This window comes from Ictidomys tridecemlineatus, chromosome 14 (genome assembly GCF_052094955.1).
Source record: "Ictidomys tridecemlineatus isolate mIctTri1 chromosome 14, mIctTri1.hap1, whole genome shotgun sequence".
Taxonomy (NCBI): Eukaryota; Metazoa; Chordata; class Mammalia; order Rodentia; family Sciuridae; genus Ictidomys; species Ictidomys tridecemlineatus.
This window is the reverse complement of record NC_135490.1, coordinates 6932327-6951267: the sequence shown is the minus strand read 5'-3', so window position 1 is coordinate 6951267 and position 18941 is coordinate 6932327. Positions and strand designations below refer to the sequence as shown.

The 18941-nt window shown below is 43.3% G+C and overlaps 1 protein-coding gene and 1 long non-coding RNA gene across 8 annotated transcripts in view; one reads left to right on the top strand and one right to left on the bottom strand.

Annotated features, from left to right (window-relative positions):
• The window catches only part of Msra (methionine sulfoxide reductase A), a 326527-nt gene that overhangs the window by 188226 nt on the left and 119360 nt on the right, over positions 1-18941 (top strand). The window lies entirely within an intron of this gene.
• LOC144370258 (uncharacterized) lies at positions 9591-17572 on the bottom strand. Of its 2 annotated transcripts, XR_013430153.1 has the most exons (4): positions 17381-17572; positions 16916-17021; positions 11785-16354; positions 9591-11701 (listed from the first exon to the last, which is right to left on the bottom strand). It is a non-coding gene; the product is annotated as an uncharacterized LOC144370258 (long non-coding RNA). The 2 variants fall into 2 exon arrangements; XR_013430152.1 differs by having other exon boundaries at positions 11785-17021.

Below are 18941 nucleotides of genomic sequence, written 5' to 3'. Positions count from 1 at the left end.
ATGTGTACCCAATACATATGTGTGAAGAGGGGGAGAGATTAATGGTGAGGATTAGCTCACAGGCTAGCAGGTCCTGAGATCCTAGCTGGACACCTAGGAGAGCAGCTGGTGTGGTTCTGATCTAAGTGCTGCAGACCCTGAGATCTGCTGGTGATTTCATGAGGGTTCAGAGGCAGAGGCAGAAATCGGTTTCCCGACTCAGGCAGGCAGCTGCAGCAGTCATCCCCTCTTCCTTGAACTTTTTGTTCACTCAGGCCTTCAACTGACTGATCAAAGCCCACCACAATCTGATTTATTCCTGATGCTAATGTTACTCTTATCCAGAATAATATTTGATCAAACACCTGGGAACCCCATAGCACAGTCAAGTTCATGCATAAAATTAACCATCTAAGACCAGCCACATATTGACCTTGTACACTGAAGCCTCCAAATGCCTATACTACATAGACATGTTTTATTCTAGGCTGTACATTTCTTTTTCTTTTTTTTTTTAATTTGAAGATGGACAGCATGCTTTATTTGTATTGGTTTTAATTTTTATATGATGCTAAGGATTGAACCCAGTGCTTCATGTGTGCTAGGCAAGCACTCTGTCCCTGAGCTACAGCCCCAGCCCCTAGGCTGTGCATTTCTTCATGCACAGGTTTTGTCTCGCTCCTCTTTAATCATAGAAGACTAAACTAGGGTCTAGCATAGAACAGGTAGGAGTAATTCTGTTGAATGAGGAAATGAATGGAGAGTGATTATGTCTGCAAAACATTTAGGAGAAACTCCATAAGTTAAATATGACCATGAGAAGAGGATGGGTTTCAGGACCAATAAGGGTAATCATGAAGGAGCATGCACTACTAAAATGGAGATCCAGCAAAGGCGAAATAAAGTTACCAAGTTCATCCTTAAAGACAATTCACATACAGATGTGAGATTACAGGAATGATTAAGTTATCACCCAGTAAAATCTGCTTGAAGTTTGTTTTAGTCTAAGTTATAATGAATAAATTATCTTATCAAACTTTATATGCACATGATTAAACATCAATTAGCATTTAAAATGAACGCAGTATTCCTCTTTTTGATTCTTCCCTATCTTTAAACCTGCTCCCCAAAGTCTTCTTCGTCTTGTACTAACCTACATAACTTCACTCTCAATTCACCCATTTTAGACATTAATTGCTTCCATCATGGATAGTTGTACCATGTTGGACAAGGTATTTTATTTTATTGTACCTCATTTTTTATCTTTTCAAAGTGGGGCAAATGTTGTTATCCTGTCTCACAATGTTTCTAAAGGATTAATGAGATACTATATGTAAAGGGCTTAGTATGTAGTAAAGGTCATGTAAGTTTTATGATAATAATATTGTAAACCTCAGTTATAGAAACTTAACTTTCTTTTTTCTTTTGTTCTTTTTAGTTATACATGACAGTAGAGTATATTTTGACATACAATACATACATGGAGTATAACTTCCCATTTTTGTGGTTGTACATGATATGGAGTTACATTGGTCATGTATTCATATATGAACATAGAAAAGTTATGTCCAAGTCTACTGTCTTTCTCATTTCCGCCTCCCACCCCTGTCCAGTCTGGTGACCCTCCATTCCTCCCTCTCCCCACCCCCTCCCTAGATGGTGTTAGCATCTGCATATCAGAGAGAACATTTGACATTTGGTTTTCTTGGATTGGCTTATTTCACTTAGTATGATTGTCTCTAGTTCCATCCATTTCCTGGCAAATGCCATATTTCATTCTTCTTTGTGGCTGAGTAGCAATATTCTATTGTACATATATACCACATTTTCTTTATTCATTCATCTGTTGAAGGACACCTAGGTTGGTTCCATAACTTAGCTATTATGAATTGAGCTGTTATAAACATTGATGGGGCCACATCACTCTAGTATGCTGATTTTAAGTCCTTTGGGTATATGGGGAGGGGTGGGATAACTGAGTCAAATGGTGGTTCCATTCCAAGTGTTCTGAGGAGTTTCCAGACTTCTTTCCAGAGCAGTTGCACCAATTTTGCATTTCCTCCAGCAACATATGAGTGTACCTTTCCCCCACATCCTCACATTTATTGTTACTTGTATTCTGGATAATTGACATTCTGACTGGAATGAGATGAAATCTTAGTGTATTTTTTTTTTTTTTGTACTGGGTATTGAAGAGGGGCACTTGACCACTGAGCCACAACCCCATCCCTATTTTCTATTTTATTTAGAGACAGGGTCTCACTGAGTTGTTTATCACCTCACTTTTGCAGAGGTTGGCTTTGAGCTTTTGATTTTCCTGTCTCAGCCTCCTGAGCGACTGGGATTACAGGCATGGAGTGCACTACCACGCCCGGCTCAGTGTAGTTTTAATTTGTATTTTTCTAATTGCTAGAGATGTTAGACATTTTTTTTCATATATTTGTTGACCAATTGTATTTCTTCTGTGAAGTGTCTCTTCAGTTCTTTTGCCCATTTATCGATTGGGTTATTTGGTTTTTGGGGGGTATTAAGTTTTTTGAGTTATTTATATATCCTGGAGATTGATGTTCTACCTGAGGTGCAGGTGAAAAGATTTTCTCCCATTCTATAGGATCTCTCTTCATGTTCTTGATTGGTTTCCTTTGATGTGAAGAGCTTTTTAGTTTGATACCATCCCATTTATCAATTCTTGATTTTGCTTCTTGTGTTGAGGAAACTGATATGATGGAGATTTAGGCTACTTTTCTAGTCTCTGGTCTAATTCCTAGGTCCTTGATCCACTTTGAGTTGAGTTTGGGGCAGGGTGAGAGATAGATGTTACATATCAATTTATAGTTTTCCCAGCACCATTTGTTGAAGAGGCTGTCTTTTCCTCAATGTATATTTATGACACCTCTGTCTAATATGAGATAACTATATTCATGTAGGTTTTTCTCTTTGTCTTCTCTTCTGTACTCTTGGTGCCAATACCATGCTGTTTTTGTTACTATATCTCTGTCATGTAATTTAAGCTCTTGTATTGTGATGCCTCCTGCTTCACTTTTCTGAGAATTGCTTTGGCAATTCTGGGTCACTTATTTTTCCAAATGAATTTCATGACTGCTTTTTCTATTTCTATGAAGAGCATCATCAGAGCCTTAATAGGAATTGCATTAAATTTGTATAGCACTTTGGTAGTATGGCCATTTTGATAATATTAATTCTGCCTATCCATGAACATGGTACATCTTTCCATCTAAGGTCTTCTTCAATTTCTTTCCTTAGTGTTCTGTAGTTTTGATTACAGAGATCTTTTACCTCTTTTGTTAGATTGATCCCCAAATATTTTGGGGGGCCATTATGATGGTATAATTTTCCTAATTTCTCTTTCAATTGAATCATCACTAATATATGGGGAACATAACTGATTTATGGGTATTAATTTTATATCCTGCTACTCTGCTGAATTTATTTATGAGTTCTAGAAGGAACTTAAGTTTCTTATGCTACCTCCCAATCACCCACTATGTCATCTCTTCTTATTCTTCTTACATAAGTATATGAAAGGTTTTCAATAAGTTGATAGAAAAGTTTTTATCATTGTAACCATGTAAATATAGTCTCAACCAAAGTAGATAAATATAGGCTTCAAATTGCTCCACATGCAATTTTTAAAACTTTATGATGATGGGAAGGTAATATTTCAGTAGAAACTGTAGTTAAAAATTTGAAGTTTGATCTTTTCTTTGGCTAGTGATATGTGCCACCGTACTCTTGCACATGATGCTAGGCAGCAGTGGGGCAGTAAATATGTGCTGTGAGCCACACAATTACAAGGGAAAACCACTAATGCTCTGTAGCATGTTGAGTTGCAGAGAAGTGATGTTGGGAATATTAAAGTATAATAAATGCATTGCTAATTATATTTGCAACCTAACTATTTGTGTCTCAGGATGTAAACTCCTCATAAGTTGAGGAGCGTCTGTACTATGTATATTAGGGTTCGTTTGCAGGAAAAATAAACTATTCAAAATATTTGAAGCAGAATCTGATAAAGAGAACTGGGGACTTGCAGTAGGTTCTGGAGCTGCCCGGTGGAGTTGGTAGCTTCCTATCTGTAGATGAGGTAGCAGTTACCCTAATAGGGAAGTCATTTACAGGAGGTCAGCCCTGGAGAGAGCTGTACTCTGCAGGAGTCTGAGGAAGAAAGCCCCTTGAACCAGAAGCAGGAAGCCCTTCCTCTTCTTGTGTCCCTCCAGTGCCTCCTACTGCCACAGCTTAATGAAGGTAAAGCCATCTGGCAAAGACTACTCCAAGGCTTACTTCCATTATCACAGAGCATTACTAACTGGCACACCTAGTAAGTCCAGAAACCTCGCAGCATGCTATTAGAGTTAAATGCCAAGTGCTGGTCAAAGGCTCATGTACATGCAGTGGGAGAGGGGAACATGTTAGCTGTTTCCAGATACTTGAAGAACTGCCACATGAGGGAGAAAATCATTAGGCATGTGTTACTCAGAGGGAACAAGCCAAGGAAAAGTGATAGGGAGGCTGATTTTGGCAAACCAGGAGGAACTGCATACGTATCTCCAGATGTCTCCATCATCTGACACTGAGACTGATGAAGCAGAAGCTAAAGTGGCTGTCTCTTGAGTTGTGGGAGCTTACCAGGCCAGGAGCATATGCTGTTGACCCCCAAGGTCCATTCCAGTCTGGAGAAGCTGTGGACTTTTCTCCGTTACTGAAGGAGGTGCGTTTAATGCCTACCTACCCATTTATGTCTCTGCATCATCCATCCAGTCACCCTCTTGTGTTGCACTAAGACTCAGTAAAGTTATTTCACTCAGTTACAATTCATATTATTTGAGCCTATGTTTATGGATTGGCTTTCAATGACTATAATGTTAATATTAGAATTAATCAAAGATATTACATATGCATTATTTTATTTAGCTTAAATATTAGAGTAATTTTTGTTTGCTGTCTTCTATATTCCAGGTATCCTTTTCCTAAAATTTTCTCATAATATGCCAAAATGACAGGAGGAATAAAAGTAAAGAACGTAATTGAAACCACATATGACCATCCTCACCTCTGAAGGAACAAGACCCACAACTGTCTAAGCAGAGAGCTGCGTTGGGTCCACAGGTCTTTAGGCCCTGGCTTGGTGGTCCTAGTTCAAGCCGGTTGGTGGCATGATTTTACTGTTTGAAATGAATGTGTTCTTTTTTTTTTTTTGTCTCTTTTTTTCTTTAATTTTTATTGTTGGTTGTTCAAAACATTACATAGTTCTTGACATATCATCTTTCACACTTTGATTCAAGTGGGTCATGAATGTGTTCTTTTCTGACATGAGAATCTTCAAGAACTGAAGTTCTACACAGAAACGAAGTGGTGGACAGCATGTCCTCTGCAGGGTCTCCTCCTTGTTGAGTGTGAGATGAGTCACGTCCTGGGAACCGCGGGAGGGGGACATTTGGACCCTGGCGTCTGGGCGGCGGTGTGCCGGCCACGTGTGAGGACGCGGGACGCTGGGGTTGGGGCTGCGGGACCCGGTGGCGACGTGGGTGGCGTGCAGGCCGCGGGGTGTGCGGGGGTGGACACGGTCCTCGCTCCCAGGTTCCGGGGCCCGAGCTGCAACCTCGGCGGACTCTTAGAGCGGGGCCCAGGGGAGAAAGCGAACCGCCCCAAGTTGAGCCGCCACTGCGCCTCTGGGCCTGGAAATTCCGGCTGATGAAACTTGTTTTGTTCCTTTCTGCCCCCCCCCCCCCCCCCCCCCGCTTTATCGCATAATCATGGGGTAATTGCTCGTGAGAGTCCAGACCCACCGCTGAAAGCCTGTCTGTCGTCTGGCACTTGGGGCTGAGCCCCTTCTGCCGCCCGGCACTTGCCAGTGTTCACTGGAGGCCGCCGCGCGCCTGCGCCTGGGCGGCCCTGCGGCGCGTGGGGGCCCTCCGCGCCGGCGGCCCTGGTCTTGGAGGCCTGAGCCGCCGCGGGCCGGGGGCGGGGCTCGCTCGGAGCCGCAGCTGCGGCGGGCGCGCAGGCGCAGTGAGCGCAGGACGCCGGCGCCCGGAGCCGGGAGCCCGCTAATCGCCCCACGGGGGCCGCGGTGATGGTTTCGGGCCTTTCAGTTTCTTGCGATTTCCTTTGTCTCAGCAGTTTTGGTTCGTCCTGAAAACTGTCAGGCTTCCTTGTTTCTGTGAGGACCTGACAATTCCGGCCGCACAATGCAGCTTAAATTGGACCAGCTGCTGCCTCAATGGAGCGGGCTGCCCATCTCCAAGGCATTAAGCCCGAAATTATTTCGAAAATTGAAGCCTTTGACTGGCTTTGGATTAATGTGATTAAGCAGGGCTTGCTTTAATTCGTAGCCATCTCTTCCTTTAGTAATAACAGCTCATCAGCCCGAGCGGCACGCGTGTCTGCGCGAGGACCCCGTCAGGGTGATTGCAGTTTGTCTCCAGGAAACGGCTCCAACGTTTCAGCAGCAACTAGTAGGAGGCTTCAGCCGGGAGACGCAGATCTGCTGCTTATCCTCCAGTTTTATGAAAACCTAATAAGCAAATGAACTCTCCCTCCTTCTCCCCTCTGTCCCACCCTCCGGAGGTCTACATTTGACTTACAGCTCCCTTTAAGTAATAAAGAAAGGACTTTAAAAAATCTGAATTGTATCAGCTGATGAAATCTGGAAGAAATATCCTTCAGGGTTAAGAAAGATAAAATTAAAAGGGATTTGATTTTTTTTTCCCTCTGTAATTGAAAGTGTATTACCATTATGATGATTATAAATAATCTGTTAGCTTTTCTAAATAAGAAAGTATTACCTCATTACTTGAGGCCTAGGTTGTTATTAATAACAGCAATGGATTATTGTGAGAAATTAGGACAATGTTTTAAAGATATCTTTAATAATTTTTAAACTCAATGAAATTGGTCTTACAAAATGCCTCCTAGCAAATTTAAGATGGTAATAATTTTAAGTCTCATCTCTTTCTCCTTAGCATCATTTAGCTAATGAAAGCATATGTACAGGTCTGTTTCTGAGGTTAAGTTTGATTTTCCCTCCATGCTGTCAGAGCCAAAGAACACAGGTCCCAGAGTTAGCATCCCCAAACTTACTCCACGTTCTCTCACAAGAGCTCAGAGAATGACCTCAGGAAGATCATTCAACCTCTCTGGCCAAAGTTTCTTTATCTCAATTTCCTTATCGGGAGATTGAGGAAGAAAGTTTCTCCAGCCTTTTCTGGTCCTACTACTCTTTGGTTCAATGTCTGTGCTTTCTTATTGTATTGATAAGGGTAATTTGCTGAGTCTGATGCCAGTGTTGTCTTCTTGCTTTGTCCCTTGACAGAAGGCATAACATGAGACCAGGCTTACTGATATTAGGTCAAACATACTAATTTCTGTGAGTCAAAGGGCCTCATCTCAGTACCATTGCATACACTCTCAGCTACTTGTTGTCTTTCTAGAAGTGGAGGGCCATATCATTGATAGGTCTTTGGCTACTTACTGGCATGTATTTTTTTGCATTAAGAACTCATAAGTATGTAAGGCAATCTATTTATTTGCTCATTAGCTTGATTTAACCAGTCTATAATGTATACATGTCTCAAAGCATCATGCTATATACCACAAAGGTCTTCAAATTTTACTTGTCAATAAAAATAAATTTGAAAGACAAAGATCTCATAGTCTTGGTCAAAATAGGGCAGAAACTCAATCAGATGGCCACACGAATAGCCAGGGAAGCCAGAAGTGGGGTGAAGCTGGGCTTCTGGAAAAGGAAGTCGACATGGGGGAAGAGCTGGCAGAGTCTGCTGCGATTTCCAAGTTGTTTGTGCCCCCTCCCTCACCAAGTGACACAGCAGCTCCTGGAAGATCATGCTAATGTGGCTCGTTCGTGGGCACAGAGCTTTGTGGCACTGTTAAAGGTGTCTAATGGGCACCTTGAGACAAGGAAGGAACAAGACATCTCCAAACTCCATCTGGCTAATTTCACTTTTGTCGTGGTCCTTGAAGTTTAGTGGAGCTGCAGGCTTACGGGCACCATTGGGGTGGTTCAGACAGGCAGCAATGGTGGTCTCCTTGAGCGTGCTCAGTAGTCAGAGGAGATTTTTGCCTCACAGTGCAAAGAAATTATTTTTCCCTTTGTGGTTGAGTTATTTTTACAAAGAACAGGTCATTGATTCTATGGGGATCCCACTATTGTTTTCTTCTTATTTCCTGCCTAATTTTTTCTAGGCTCTACTACTGAATGACTATGTTAGGTATCTGTCGGAACCTCTGTCTCTTCATTACTGAAAGATAATGATTCTTGCCTTGATGGATGGGGTGATGATGGAGGCATGCACTGCAGATCTTCTGTGTAGCTACTGCAGTCTGCTAAGTGCATTAATTAATATGAAGCAGCTGGCTGTCCAGACACATGACATGGGTGACAATAGGGGAAAGTATGAGCATCCATTTAGAAATACAATTCTCAGAGGTTTACGAAATTAATAGCAAAGCTGATTCCTACTGAGAACTCAGGTGAGGCACCTCCTCTTTAGGGTGACTCTTCCTGATCCTATGGGTTCATGTGCAATATCCTGGGTGCTCTTCTCCCTTCTGCACAAGTTCTCCTACCTCAGCACCCCTCCTCTGATTTCTGTGGCTGGTTTACATCTCCCACACTCCCATTAGTTCAAATATGTGTGTGCATGTGTGCGTTTTTTTTTTTTACCTGCTTTCTAGGCATCCCAGGCCTAGCAAGGTTGAATGTATAAAATTGCCTTTTTTTATAATAAAAAATTATATTAACAGTTTACTAAGTGACATCTGACATCTTTTTGCAGGATCCACACTACTCTTTAGTCCCATGCCAGTGAAACAACTGGTGCCATCACTGGTGTCATGTATGCCACTTCTGATGTAATCCCAAGTGTGCTTCTTTAGCTGTTTTCAATATTTATGGCTCAGATTGTCAGGGGAAGGAATTCCTCAAGAACCAGGTAATATCTGGTGTGTTGTATTCACACAGTGCCAAATAATTGCGCTCAAGAAGAGACACTTAATATATTCATCTGTTTGTCTTGAATTTTCTTGCTTGGAATTATAGATGAAGACTGTGCATCTGATAATTGGGAAATGTTAAGTGATTCAGTCTCAGTCTGAGTCTTTGATAGAAGCAGCTCTTGCCCCCGCAGCAACTCTGTTCCCAAGATGACCTGGTGGCCTGTGAATTGTTGAGGACATCGTGTGATTTGTAGGCTTTTTATGTGTGCCCTTGAGTTTCATTGGAAGAAACACCAAATTTGAAATCAGACCTGGTTTCAGATCCAGCAGTGCCATTTATAGGCATGTGACTTTGGTACAGCCATTTAAATTTTTTACTATTTTATTTGCTTCTTTTTTATTAAAAAAAAAGAAAGAAAAGAAATTCTTGCTTTATATCACTGATGTGAGGATTTAATGAAATCTAATATGTAGATTATTTAGAATACTTTTGGCTCTAAGTAACAGAAATTGCAACTAAAATTGGCTTAAGGATAGGAATATATCCTTTTTTTTTTTTTTAACATAACCAAAGGTCAAGAAATCCAGAGAAGGGTAGTTAATTCAGATCCAAAGGAGGGTAGTTAATTCAATAGCAAAAAAAAAAAAAAAAAAAAAAAGTCAAGAATTCAGTTTCTATCTTGCTACTCCGCCATTCCCAGCTTTGGCAGTGTCCCTTGCTGGCTCTGGACGGCTGCCACGGTTTTATGCACCAAGTTCCCAACATCAATATCCATTGCAAGGAAAAGAAGATTCACTCTCCATTTTTTGTTTCCTTTGGTGAGGGGGAGATGAATTTCCTGAAAGTCCTCCAAAAGGCATGTCCTTATATCTATCTATTGGCTGAAATTGTTTCACATGGCCGTGTCTAAACCAAACTCTGAAAAGGGGAATCTAATGACCAATAAGAGAACAGTCAAGACTTCCGTGATACACTGGAGGTCCCTGCCTGCTCAGCATTCCCGACTGCCCAAACTGAAGGGGTACCCTATAAGCAAGGAAAACGTGTGTGGGCATAGCTGTTGGGTGGATAGCCAAGAGTGCTGGCCTGACCCAGTGTTGGAAGTGCTTAGAGAACATACAAGATGCTGATTTAAGTGCATATTTAGATGATCACGTCATGATCATGGTGTTGGGTGAGTAACACCCCAGACGTGTTCATTCGGTATACTTTTCTTTTTATACACATACAAACTAAAGTTTCATTTGAAGATATGTGACTAAAACCACTCTCCATAAAAAATAAAAATTTTAAAATGCAATAGGATTGTGATGTGAAACATCAATTTGGATACAAAAGTTTGCTTTCTGAGACCTTCCAAGAGGAGTAAGTGAAGAGTTGTGTAGGCCTTTAGACATCCTACCCATTGCTGTACAAAAGTTAAAAAACAAAGCAAAACTAAAAAAAATAAATTAGTAAATACCAGGCTCACAAAAGAAAGTGCTGCCTTATGATGATATAATTTATCTTATTTGTTACGATAGGTTTGATATAAAGATACGATTTGCTCATGGGGACTTGCAGATTTTTAAAATGTTTCTAAACATATTTTCACTTTCTGAAAAAATGTAATAATCATGACTTTGTTTTACTGCAAAATGACTGTGAAATCAAACCTATGAGTCAAGCGTATGACTTAACCTTCTTTGTCAGTCTTTTCTGTCACTGATATTCTTTCCTTGTTTATCAAATGGCTTACTTGTCAGTGTGGTGCTAATGAAGGGACAATGGTCCATAAAATATAATTATTGTAATTCAAGAAGCTCTTCATTGAGGAGAGCAGATAATTCAGGTTTAAGGTAGAAAATGCTGAGGTCTCCAAGACAGATTTAGGTGGAGATCTTTGGAGTAGTGAAAGGTGATTCCTGGCTGGAGTTTGGAAGGTGTCACCAGGGGCAGGGCAGATGGGGAGGAGGAAGCCGGATTGAAGTCTGGCACTTGTGAGGAACAGTGTCAGGAGAGGGTGACCCCTGAGGAAAGTGAAGGGAAGGACTGGCTGGAAAGGAAAATGGGGTCAAATCATGAGGCAAACAGCATACATGTCATCTGGTGGCATTGGATAATTCCCCACAGATGCTAAAGCATATTTAAAAATAGCTCAAAAAGATGACAAACAACCTCAGTTGCCTTCCGTCTTCCTGAGTCTCTGCGTGACCCAGCTCGGTCCCTCACTGGAGACCAGCGCATGTGCTCAGACCTTAGTACCCGGGCTTCAGAGTTCACCACCTCCAGTTCCTCAAGAAGGCCGGATCCCAGGGCTCGTCCCCCAGTGAGTCCCAGGCCAGTCGTTCCACCTTGTGAACTGGGAAATGGGAACAGCTCTGGGACAACCGTCCAGCTGGACTGAAGTGCAACTGAGACTGCAGAGGGTGGGGACACACAGGGAGGCAGCCAGCAGCCCTTTCCTGAGCGTGTGTCTGGTTCTAGTCTCTCGGTCACTTCTACCAAGAGAGCCCTTCATATCTCCTAGTGGGTGGGCAGCAGGAAGCCTGGTGGAACTAGAAGTTCTGTTCACCGAAGTCAGCAGACCCCTGAGCCTGAAGCCAGGAGGAGGTGCCAAGCTCAGCCTTCCTCGGGCACCTTCAGGCCAGTTGCATAGGTCATCGGAAGTTGTAGAATCCTTTAAATCGGCATTAGACAGAGGGGTTGGAAGTGCTGAGGAGGTTTCTTTGAGGAGCTGTTGGAGAATCAGGCATCTTCCCCCGAGACCTACGGAGACGGGTGAAGCAGAGGATGCCTCATTACCTCAAGCCAAGCGGCGGGGCTTTAAGGAGTGCAACTGTGGAACTTACCATGTGCGCCCAGAGCTTGGGAATGGAAGGGTTGGTGTCTCACTCTTGCCTGGCAAGGATAAAGGCTAAGGCTGTGGCAAGAAGGGCCTGGCACCCTGGAAGGAGAACCACAGCTGGGCGGGGCCTGGCTGGGCTTCCACCTGTGTGGGACAGAGTTGTGTCTTCTAGAGTTGACCGTGTGGTGTGGAGCCACCCTGAGAACTTAAAAAAGTATCTCTCCCAAGAGAACCACTGATGGGGGGTGTGCAAAGGGGTCCTGACTGAAGACCTATGGGGTAGTTGCTGGAAGTCCCAGAGGCTGAAGAGCAGGTAGGGACGCTGTGGGCAGCCAGTTGGAGCAGAAAGGACAGGCCTGACCACCTCAGGGGAACAACTGCCAGAAGTTCCTGGAGCCTTCCTCCCACCAGAAGCCCCCAAACTCATGCAGGGAGGAAAAGAAGCTTTGATTGTGTGTTTACCACCTTGTGAGGGACGCTGCATACCAGATGAGTGTTCTGCCCAAGCTGCGTGACAGTTGGCACAGTCTCAGCAGCTTAAGCCACAGCGACTGATCTTCTCATAGACATGGAAGCCGGAAGCCCAAGTCAAGGTGTCATCAGAGCTGCTGCTCTCTGAAACCTCCCCTCGGGGCCCACCACCTGCTTCTCCCTGTGTCCTCACATGCCATCCCTCTGTGTGTCTGTATCCTGGTCTCCTCTTGTGTGAACGCCAGCCATATTGATCAGTGCCTGCGTTAATGACTCTTTGAAGACCCTGTGTCTAAATCCACTTTCATTCGGAGGTCCTAGGGGGTTAGGACTTAAGCAGATAAATTGGGGAGGGGGACACAATTCAGCCCCTAACACCAGCTGACAAGTGTCACCCACCACATAAGCCTGGACTCTCTGCTTTCACATTTCACTCTGGGCTCAGCCCTGGAGAGATAAAGGGAGAGAGAAAGTGGATAAAACAGTGAGGGAGACAACGGTGTCAATTTGCTGTTGTTGCTGTGACCAAAGCACTTGACAGTAGCAACTGAGAGGAGGAAAGATTTATTTTGGCTCACAGTTTTGGAGGATTCTATCCATGTAATCAGCTGGTCCCACTGCTCTGGGCCTTAGGTGAGGCAAGATGGCGGGAAGCTGTGGTAGAGGAAAGCTGCTCTGCTCCCGGCAGCTGGGAGGTAGAGAGACAGAGGTGGGGGTGGGAGTACAAAGGGTGGGAGAGAAGCCAGACCCTTCCAGGGCATGACCCCAGCAAGGTCCCACCTCCCAGGAGTCCATTCGGCCATCAGTGGATGAGGTCAGAACCTCATCTAATGATCTAACCCCTTCCCGACAGCCCCTCTTCTCAACAGGAGGCGCTGGGAGATACTCCAGATCCACACATACCAAGCGCACCCTCTCCCACTCCAAGCTTCCTGGCCTGAAGCAGGCCAAAGGCAGGAAGAGGAGTTGCAATGTTCTCCGAAGTACCTCATCATCACCAACATCACACTCCTATTCAAGGCCTGGTTTTCAATCAGTCTAGTCTTTCCATGAAGGCATTGCTGCGGCTTAGTTTCCTAGTTTATTTTCAGGTTTGCTGCAGAAAAAGGCAGTCACATTTAGCTTCCTGGCAAAGAAGAACTTCCGAGAATTAGTGAGCAGCCTTCAAGCCATGCTTTAACTTTTGTCATTTGGAAAGCTTCTAAAGGATAAATCTTAATTGAATGGGGAGAAAAGGTTTGGATGTGGCCTCTGTGATGAAAATGATCATTTTAGTTCTAGATTGGAAAGGTGTAACACAAGAAAACTCAGTAGACTAACTAGCAGCTGATTTGTGTATTTGTACGTATAATTAAATGCCCAGGCAGAGTGTTAGGAATGACTTGTTCTTAAATGAAAGATAAAGGCTAACACACATCGTTTCTTTTGTCAGAAGAGATATAAGAGATAAGATCATCTAGGGCTATTATAGGTATTTGTCTTCAAAGGAAATTACATATTTGACTCATGAAAGGAATTATGAAGTGAATTTAAATTGCAAACTTAGTAAAAAAAATGAGCCCTTTGCTCAACTTAAAAGCTGGGACTTTACCCATAACAGTGCCGCCTTTGTCCGCCATTCTCACAGCCTCTTGCTTTCTTCCCAGAAGTGGCCTCTATGTGAATGGAGCACTCAGTGGCCTTTGCTTGTCTTTGTGGTCCTGCCACGTCCCCACGTCTTTAGTTTTGCCTGTTTGAACCAGTTTCAAGGTGGAGCTCTACTCTATACATTCTCTCGTGTATTATTTTTATCATTCAACATTTGTCCCTGAGATTCATCTGTACTGGTGGAATGTACTTTTAATGTACTTTTCTTTCTTTCTTTTTTTCCCCCTGCTGAGTGCCTGTTCTTGAATGGCTATAAACATTTATCTTTCTATTTTCCATAGATGGACATTAGGTTGTTTCCATTCTTTTCTGTCATAAACTATGCTGTTTGTGCACGTGCTCATGCCTCCAAACACCTAGGTACATGTGTCTCTCAGCTCCTAGAGTTTTGGATGATAGAGTACACCCAGCTTTTGATTCCCAAGCTAGGATGTCCCTATTTCAGGTTATTTTTATTTATTTATTTATTTATGTATTTATGTATGTATTTATTTATTTATTTTTGCTGACTCTGTGATTTAAAATGGCAGCCTTTTATGGTTTTAATCTGCGTTCTCTTGATTACTAATAATTTTCATATGTATTTGGCCATTCATGTTTCTCTTCTGTGAAATTCCTATTTATATCTGTTGCTAATTATTCTATTTAGATTTTTGCTTTTTCTTCTTGATTAAGGAGTGTATTCTTTGACACTTAACATGATAACAGATATTTTTCTTATCTTTGGTGGCTTTCTTTTTAAAAATTCTTTTTTTGTGTCTTTTGATGAGCAGAAGTTCTTAATTTTAGAGTGATTAAATTTATTAATCTTTTTCTTTATAGTTTTATATTGTGTATCTTGCCTAGATTTGTATCTTTGCTAACCTAGGATCACAAATAAGGAATATTCCTTTAGTTGGCTTCTATAAGACAAAAGGAGTTTAATCTTTTACATTAAGCTTTTTAACATGAATAGAATTAATTTTTATTATGTAGGGGTCTAATCTTGTTTTCATTTTGATGAATTGTCAGTTGCTAGATCTACAGTGGGGTCTCTGTCATATGCTTAGTGTTCATATTTGCCCAGGTCTCTCTCAAGGCTCTTGGCTTTGTTCCTTAGCTCTGGTATCTATAGTGGCGTCAAAGCACTGTCTTAGTTGTCAGTGATGTATTTGGTAAGACCAGTCTTTCCATTAGCATTTCAGGAACGTCTTGGTCGTTTCAGCCATTTGCTCTTCCATTCATTTTAGAATCAGCTTTCATGAAAAAAATCTTGGTAATGATTTTGATTACATTTTTCCGATGAACCTGAATTACCTTGGGCTTTACCTTTTAAATGCATTGCTGGGTTTAGTTCGCTGTTGATTTTGATGTAGAGTTTGCATCTTGGTTCATTAATGAGATTGGCCTACAATTTTTCTTTTTTATACTGTCCTCATCTGATTTTAATATTAAGTTATACCAACTTGTAGAAAGTGTCTGGAGTGTTACTCCTTTTCCCCACTGTTTTGAGAGGCTGGTGGAGTGATGACAATGCTTTAAAACCGACTCTGGTGATGTTGCCCAAGGAGGTCCGTGGAGTTCCCAGAGACGGAGTCCTCAACTCAGGACAAGTAGTGCTCTTGACAAATGTTGCAGAAGTGAACTTAAGGAAGTATCAAATAGAGACGCAGAGATTGGTTAAAGAAAGCAAGGAATACCCATTCAAGAGGGTGAGGGGTGCTTTGGGGGTTCTCAAGTTGTTCGTGTAAAAGGAGAGCTTGGTGAGGTGTGATGTGGGCAGGTGTGGGGATGACATCAGTCTGGTGATCCCAGGATGGTCTGTGGTGGTCTGCTCATACTCAGGATCCTTAGGCTGACATGTCTCCATTATCTGATCAGTAGACGATGTTGGAAAATCCCCTACATTACACGTTTCTTTAAATAGCGTACCTCTCTTTGCTTAATCTGTTTATTATGTGGGCTAATTAACAGTGCACAAGGTAACTTTAACAAGTGGGTGAATTTCCAGTAACTCGAAGACTTACAGATTTCCCAGAAACGTGGGAGTGCCAGGCCTGGAAGAAAAGCTGACTTGGCGAGTACCAGGCCTGGAAAGGTCTGCAGAACGTCAGGTGGAAAGTTTATTTCTCTGTCCTCCTTTTTGTCTTCTTTTGGCCTATCCTTCTGTTTCTTCTCTCCTGTCTCAGTAATAGTTGCCCAGCTCTGGGGACATTCTGAAAGCCACTTGAGCTGTGCATTTTCAAGGGGTGAATTAGAAGCATGTGAATTTCATCTCTATAAATTTGTTATGTTAGTCAGCTTTCTGTCACTGTGACAAAATACCTGACAGTAACAACTTGGGGAGGAGAGATTATTTTTACTCACTGTTTCAGAGGCCTCAGTGCATGGTCAGCTGGCTCCATTGCTCTGGGCCCACGACAAGGCAGAACGTCCTGGCAGAGGGTGTGGCAGAGGACACCACCTCCACTCTGGAGCTGGGAGCAGAGGGCAGGAAGAAGGGGCCAGGAACAAGTACAGTCCCCTAGGGTGTGTCCCCAGTGACCTGCTCCCTCCAGTCACCCCACCTGCATACAGTTCCCACTCTCTTTCGGTAGACCACTCAAAGGAGTCACCCCCCAAGAGTCTAATCCACTGAGAGGTCAGACCCCTCATGATGCAGACACTCCTGAAAGCCTGCCTCTGGACATGGCGGCACTGGGGACCAAGCCTTTAAATGCACAAGCCTTTGAGGACGTTCCAGATCCAAACCCTAACATTTATTAATCAAAGTAAAAAGCACTTTCTCCTGCAATCACCAGTAAGTCAAAATAGCTCCAAATCACTTACTCTAAATCAGTATGTACAAGTTCTTTCTCTGTCTCCTCTTCCCCTTACCTCTTCTGCCCTGCACTTCCCCACTGGAAATGTTGAAAAACAAAGTTTAACTTATTTATTAAAAAGGGTTGATTTAACAAAACAAGTAGAGAAGACACAAACATCACCTTCCAACAGCCCCCCTCAGTGATGATGGTGCACGGCAGCCTGGGCCTACCGACCTTGACAACAGGGCAGCACTCATGGGCACACGTGGCGGGCACACATGGCTTCCACTCTGAAGATTTTGCGGAAGCAGAGACCTGAACAATACAAGTGCAGCAAGCACTGCACACCACACACCTCAGGCAAGTGTTAGAGATAAGAAACGGTCTTTAAGGGACAATTCCTGGCATGTGCTACAGGGGAAAATGGTATCAAATCTGCACAATGACCGGGCTCTATGGAGTGGCTCCTCTGTGGGGAACTGTACTTTGTTCTCTGTGCCAGAAACCTTGACCCCACCCTGTCTGTGAAGCAGGAGCCTGCTTTGTACAGGGGCACCGATCAAGACCACGGCCATTATCGAGCTGGGATCCAAGCATCTGAAGCTTATCACCAAGCACAATAGTGAGGCTTCTTAGCCACGTTTCTAATTATATTTTCCCTGCTTTTTAGATAAAGGGACAAAGAAATGTGGGACTTACTTTTCAGGTCTTTCAGACTGCTCTGAAGTGTTCTGTGCAAGGTGGAGGAGTGTCGTTTTGTTCCGTGGTGGTGCTGTGAAGAGAATGTGGGCTGCCCCACCCTCCTCCTGTGCAGTAGCACGCGGATGTCAGAGATGCATTAGGAGCTGAAATAATCCGTTTGTCCTTTCTAATGAATGGTAATAATTTATAATTTGTACTAATCAAAAACCTTTCATCCACGAAAACCAACAAGCTTTACAAACATCGTCCCCTCACCAACCTCAGCAGTGAGTAACCGGCAAGCACATTGCCGTAATTTGCAAGAGAGCCAGGATGGAGAACCTGGTTCAGAAATCATTACTGATTTACCTGCAGCTTGAAATTTATTTTTTGAAAGTCACTTTGAACCATTTCTACTAGCTGTTTTGACAGTCAAGGAAATAATTTCGACTGACCTCTATAACGGGTAGCTGCAAGATGAAAGCTACGCACGCAACTCATCTAGCCAGATGCTTTCTGATATTAGCATCTCCAGTGAGGAGCACATTTGCCAGCATCATTGTCTTTGGGGACAGGTATCCATTCTCTCCCCTCTTAGTGTCCAGCCTTGTTGTCTCTGCACGCCCAGGGGACAGACGCTGCCATGGTGACACTGGGCCTGACTGTTCTCTAATCAGAGAGCCATGGAGATGCCCTTGATATTGGCATCTCCACCCGTGGACTCTGACACCACCCAAGTGCCCCCCACACGGCTGCTAAATGAATCTTGAATAGTGCAGCTCTTTCCAGCTCACTTTCTGGCCACTGACTCTGTACTGTTCATCCTGGAGTTCAGGATGAATTCTCCAACAAAAATGTGGAAAGGCAGGCTGCTTCCCTATCTTTACTGCTTCTGTCCATAGTTTGTTGGGGAGACTTGGATTTTGTTTGACTAACTGCTTTCCCCACCCTCTGCAGGAAAAGGGGGAATGGAGACCAGAGTTGCTCCCTAGAAAATGCACAGGATTTTGTAGGCTCCCCTTGAAGATCAAAGAGAAGAAGGCCCCATTCATAGCTCCAGGAGCTCCTTAAACCTAGCCCAGGAGACTTTCCTGGAAGACTGGCCAGGTCCAGTGCTCAGTGCAGACACGTTGTTTATGCACGTCTTCACATCACACACACACACTCCTTTCTCTTTGCTTGGTAAAGGTTTCTTCAAGTTATCTTTCCAATAAACCATGCAAGATGCATCCAGACAGTCTCTTAGATTCCAGTGACACATTTAATCCTATATTTTGTCATATAAAAATTGCACACCACTACTGGCTGACCCCTGAGCCACCTTCACACTTGTTGGGAGGAGGACGGTCCTCCTGCCAGCACTTGGAGCCACCCCTTCCCGCGGTTGCCAGCGCGGACTGACTTGCATGCTCCCGCACTCCAACAGCATCCTGAGCTCCAGGAAGGGGGGGATGTCTTACCCACTGCTTTTCTTGCCTTGTAGCTGATTAGTCAGAACCTCAGTTAATCATTTAAAAAATCTCCACAGAAATCTTCATTTTTAAAAACTTAAATAAATAGGTATTCTTGTGCATGTGTT